General features: G+C 36.9%; 2 long non-coding RNA genes across 2 annotated transcripts; both read right to left on the bottom strand.

The window, feature by feature from the left end:
* Positions 1 to 627: 627 nt before the first annotated feature.
* On the bottom strand, positions 628 to 1,265 carry LOC110678086. The gene is made up of 2 exons (XR_002501446.1): positions 870 to 1,265; positions 628 to 791 (listed from the first exon to the last, which is right to left on the bottom strand). It is a non-coding gene; the product is annotated as an uncharacterized LOC110678086 (long non-coding RNA).
* Positions 1,266 to 1,860: 595 nt separating this feature from the next.
* LOC110678602 lies at positions 1,861 to 5,805 on the bottom strand. Its single transcript, XR_002501772.1, has 3 exons — positions 5,531 to 5,805; positions 1,971 to 2,050; positions 1,861 to 1,908 (listed from the first exon to the last, which is right to left on the bottom strand). It is a non-coding gene; the product is annotated as an uncharacterized LOC110678602 (long non-coding RNA).
* Between the last annotated feature and the right edge of the window lie 217 nt (positions 5,806 to 6,022).

Below are 6,022 nucleotides of genomic sequence, written 5' to 3'. Positions count from 1 at the left end.
AAAAAGGAAATATGTAACAACACTATAAGAAGACTTTGTAAATAACATATAACACATTTATTATCCATATGTCAATCACGAATTACAAAATTTGTTTCCCACTGCGGGATTAATCAAAAGCCAATTGAAGATGTTGAAACACTCCAAAACATCCTCCTTGGAACCGGCCGGAAGATGACAACTTTGTCCATCCCGCATAATTGTAAACTATATTTCTACTATTTCCTTTATTATCCTCCACAATTTGCGACAATATATGAATAATTTCATTTGACATCCAAAAAAACAATAAACCAACCGTATCGGTAACGGTTTTTACAGTCTGGGAAATGGTAATTGCGAAAATCACAATATGGGGAATAGGCGGTTAAGTTATGTAACCATAAAAAAACGCCAATTTTCCCGAACAAATTTTAGCGTTTACAATTTGTCAAATTGTAGATATACCATCCATTTTTCGCTCATTTTACTGTAAGACAAACAGTTTCAAAATAGTAAACCCATAAAGCCGGAAAAGAAATAAATAACGTACGTGTAATGATTGTTTAACGGTGCGTTATAGTATTTTCACCCCATACTATACTGTTTTCTTTTTCTTCTTCAAGTTTAAAAACAACAAACACAATGTTGAAATGCTTATAATATATTTTCACTTATAAAAATGAAATCATTTTCCGGATTTCCTAGATTTGCGAAGTCACACAAAAATCACTTTTGCCGAGCTCTTCTGATTGGTAAAAGCTGCTGAATTTCGGCCGCTGTCATTTCCTTTTGCCGAAGGGAAATAGATCCTATGAAAAATGAGACAAGATGAGGTTAAAAAACATAAAACCAATATTTTCAATAATATTTTACGATTACAAACTCACCCAACTATGTACTTCGCGATCACATTTATAAAATGTGCTGAATTTGTCCCGGGTTTGCAATGATTTAGGTTCGCCGAAAGTGTTATCCGTCGAATGCTTGTTGTAGATAATCCGCTTGTTGATTGCTGGGGACCGAGCGATGACGAACCCTACGGGGATATATCGGTCCGAGCGGGATGTTGTGTTTGAATTGGTTTTGATGCAGGCTTCACATCCGGAGGTTTCAATTTTACACAAGGCGCAGAGGTTTTCGTTCCCGAAAAGTAGTAGAAACCTCATTGGAACACTTCTTTTTGAAAAATACAACATTCAACACAAATTGATTCACCTTTTTTCGCTTCACAACTTTTTTTTCTTTTTTTCTACGTCGGAGGCAAACAAACTTAACACGCTTAAAAAATTACACATTAGTTTCGAATTTTCACAGTCACAAAAAAGTTTTTTTTTTAATTCCCGAACAAAAAAGTGAAAATAAGATTGAAACCGAAACAAAATTTGTACTGTACCCTCAGTCGTGCATTTTTTTTTCGGATGAGATATGTGAAAGTCCAGTAAAAGAATGTCTGTTTCATGAAACCTACTCAACCATTCTTTCATTTTTGTTGAGCGTGTGCAGCAGAGTGATGTTTTTTCCATTTACGAATACCAAAACGTGATACTGTTTGCCAAACTGTCGAAGATCTGTAACATACAGTGAAGTGTACGTGTAGTAGTGTGTTGCGCAAATATAATTAATAACAATTCGTCAGAAGGTAATGATATTTTTCTACCATATCTCGCGAGCCTTCATTCATATACCATTTAACAGTATCACGACAGCATAATGAATTGTTACTGTATGTCATGGATTACATAAACTTTTCTTTATTGTTTAAAATGTGGGATCTCGTATTGTTCAACATGAAATTGACTGTTTGTGATACATTAACATTACCAGTTAGAAGCAATTTATTGTTTGGAATGTAAGGCAAAATGTATTTTTCTATGCGGGATGGTAATGCCTGTAGCGGGCAGTACGACAGAGGAGAAGCTAGAATGTCTGCAAAATAGAAGCGATTTGTAAAAATCATCATTTCTGAAAGAAGCACCGATATTACTTACGTATTTGTACAGTAAAACAGTGTGTCTTCCACTATGCACAACGTGTTTTCATTAATTCTAAACGGCAAGCGAAACAAAATCTAAAAATGGCGATACTATTTACCCATTATTTCTATGAGAGCAGATACTCTATAATGAGGCTAAAATACCCTTTTTAATGTCATTGTAAGATACCCTTTTTCTGACATTTCCATAGAGATTATAATAATGGGTACATGGTACCCATTTAAAGGGTACTTTTATGTTAGCGTGTAAGAATCGAGCATACCTGAAACAAAACAGAAAACATCAGTAAACCACAACCCGGGAGCATCATGACAGCTGCAGTACAACGTCAATGTACCGAAAAATTTTGGTCCGTGGTACTGTCAAACTCAATGAAATCATGGAGTGTGCTCAAAATAGGGCGTAAACTAGAATTATGCTTGATAGACATAAAAATAGTTTTACATTTTTTGTTTGGCATTTGTAACATCATTATAAACGAGTGATCACCAAATAGCGATTTTCTAAAAGGATTTGTATGGTCATCGGGAAGTTTTTGTATGGCCCACGAGCGAGTTTTGAATAGTGGTGTAATGTGGTCCGCATGCTGAAGGTGCTTATAGTAACCGTTCCTTTGTTTACGAAATTATTTTTTGACCACTTGTCAATTCAAAGCAAGGCAAATTTGTTAGGGATCGTTCAAATATTACGTAACACAACAGGAGGAAGTAAGGGATATTTTGTAGTGTTTCGGTCCATACAATAAATTGAAATTTTCCATATAAAACCTGTTACTTCAGGGAGGAAGGGGGTTTAAATTGGCAAATTTCTTCGTTACGTAATATTTGAATCATCCCTTAGATATTTACGATAATCATTAATTTATGGGAAATTGACTGTAGTTATAAGCTTGAAATCAATCTGAGATCATATCAACTCGCAGTACATTTTCTTTTGCGGATTTGAACAATTTTTTCTCATACTCACCACCAGATGTCTAAGTTTCAATCAGATAAGCTTATTGGATGAAGTATCCCGCTTTTACGAACGCTAATATCACCAAAAATTAGCTCACTTTAACAAAAAGGGATCTAGTGATCTGACTTGGGTCGCTTGATATGGACTTATCCACCGGTGCACTAAATTTACTCAGTCCAAGAATTTTGACACTTGGCCGAAACACGTGGAAAGCATCTACGTGACCCGTTAAAGTGTCAAAATTCTTTAACCCGTATAGGCCTGAGTGGAAGCAAAAATACTAAAACCCTTAACACTCAGCGAATACTTAACGGACTTAAATATTTTTTTGTCAGTATACTGGCCCACATATCTAAATTCTAGAAATGGCCGAAGAAACTCGAGAATACTCCTATAGCCGGAGTTATTGCGGTGGGTCACTGGGTCAAGTCTGGTAGAAAAAGGCTATTTTTTGGGACATTCTAAATAATCATTATTTATTTCCAATTACATATATTTTATTTTGCATAAATCATTTAGATCTGATATTCAACATAATAAATTAATAGTTTTGCACCATTTAGAGTGAACCAGATGCGGCCACTCGGGCTTAATGTCCTGAAGAACCGGCTCTAGATTTGTTAGGTATTAAACCGTTTCAAATCTCTTAAAGAATAGATCGAACATAACAGTTCACTAAAATGCATTCCCATAAGCTTGACACAGATGTTAAGATACAAGTTATGCACTTTATCATAAATTTTAGGCATCCCGAGGACCCGAAAATGGTATTTGTAGGATCAATCAAATGCAGTTGACATAATTATTAAATTAAATCGATTATCAGAAGGTTTACTCTGATGCGTTTTTCTTAAAACTTCTTGATATAGTGGCCACATTATAGCCGATTCTAGAAATTATCTGTGACTTGAAATTTGCCTTCCTCCAGGGGCACAGAAGCACAAAACCCTTGTCACCCGACCTGACCCAGAGATTCATCGCAATAACTCCAGCCACAGGAACATTCCCGAGATTCTTTGACCACTTTTATGAACGAGATATGTGTACGAGTATACTGTCAAAACATAATTGAAATCCGTTTAGTATTCGCTGAGCGGTGAGTTTTAGTAATTTTTCTTTCACTCAGGCCTATACGGGTTAACCGAGTAAATTTATCACACCGGTGGACAAGTCAATTGACCGGACCAAAGCCAAACGTCAATATGTTGGATCCCTACCAGAAAGTAAGCTAACTTTTGGCGGCCATTACCGCTTTTAAAAAGCTGGATAGTTCATCCAATAGAGCGCTGCATATGACGAGCCTAACCTCACTTATTTGACAGCTGCTGGTCCTGTTGTTTATGTTTTGGACTTAGTCGTTTTTTCCATCATTTTTTCATCCTCGCATTTCTATCACCAGCATGCTGATGGTGACGATTTTCCACGGTAGGAAGATAGAATAATACGATCCGTGGGTATCTGCAGTGGATTTGACCTATCCTCGCAGCAAACTTTCACGAAATTAAGAATGATTCGAAAAAAGTACTAAGTCCAAACTGTAAACAACAGGACCAGTGCCTGTCAAAATTGATGCGTGACGTCACAGTGCAGTGGAGTATGGACTTATCCACGGTCTTCTTTTCGTGTTGATTTTTTCCGATCTAAATATGTTTACATAAAATGACATCCACGCCAACACGAATGTTCACCGGATGAACAATGCGTGGATGAATGTGCAACGAAATCGTTTATTTTTCTGTATATTTACATCGCCCGCAGTAAAGGTTTTCTTCACGCTGAAAGTTGCAGCGTGACGTCATCGTATATTAGTTCATAGGCTTATTTGATTGAAAGTTTGAAACTTAGACCTCTGGTGGTGAGTATGAGAAAAAGTGTTCTAATCCGCATAGAAAAAGACTGCAAATAAAAAATAATATCACTTTTCGACTAGATTCGATCTCAAATAAAAAGATAAGGACACCGTCTTCAGCCATTTAGCTGTACGGAATGGAACTTAACACTAGACAATGGATAAGGATGCTCCAGTGGCACAGTTGAGAAACATTTCTGACGAAAAGTTTCAGTGGCTGAAGCGGGAATCGAACCCACACCCAATGACACGATGCGCTTAAATGCCTAACGACACTAAACGCACGGCCACGAGGCCCACAATATTTTATTTTATTTTATGTTACGGCCAGCGTTTTCTTTTGAGGGCATAAAAGCGATCCACAAATCAGTTAGGCTATATTGTAAGTAATTTCTTATAGATTACTTTTCCGTAAATCAAAGCACTAACACGTTATTTAATCTTTTCACCGAACGAATTGGTACGCTCTTAAGTTCATTTGGTGCTTAAACTTGATGATTTTATTAAATTTATTTCTATTGGCAGACGAAAATATCAGACTCGCCCTTATTTCATTTCATTCCATTCGTTGTTTCGCACCCGTCAACAACGAAACAAAATTCCGATCTGCCATAGTGAAAAATTGTGCCGGCAGCGGTGGATGGCCCCATTGTTTACGTTGAAAGTAGGTACGTGAAAATTGCGTTATCTGTCACTTCGCGGGGGGGTTGGTAAACCATTATAATTTCATCATAAGCAATCAACTTACCTTTCGATCTTTCCAGACCGAACACAATCCAACGATTGTTTAGTTACATTTTCATTCTCTCTATTGTCTGATAGTTCCAGAATAGGCCTGATCACATGACGTTCCAAAACAGCTGATCGGGAAGCTCTTTGACAGTTCTTCTATGAAAATGACAGCCTCGTGTATGCACCGGTCCTCCACCGATGTAAACAAATACATAGATGGACCTGTCACATGAAAAGGCCTATATTCAGTCCGTCAATTGTATACCAGTTTAGACACAACACATTATTGTATACAACAATGGGGCTCATTCATTAATTTCATAACGCTTAAATTGACCATTTTGGACACCCACCCACCCCCTTGTAACGCTTTTTGTATGAACATTATTCAATTTTTGTATGAGCCGTAACATCCTTAGGACACCCATGGGTGTTTGAAAACAAGACTTAAGTATTTATAATATTAGCAGGGCAGCCTCACATAACAGAATCTGATGCATCACAGGAG

The sequence above is a fragment of the Aedes aegypti genome, chromosome 3 (genome assembly GCF_002204515.2).
Source record: "Aedes aegypti strain LVP_AGWG chromosome 3, AaegL5.0 Primary Assembly, whole genome shotgun sequence".
Classification (NCBI taxonomy): domain Eukaryota; kingdom Metazoa; phylum Arthropoda; class Insecta; order Diptera; family Culicidae; genus Aedes; species Aedes aegypti.
The sequence above is the reverse complement of the archived record's forward strand: the minus strand, read 5'-3'. Positions and strand labels throughout refer to the sequence as shown.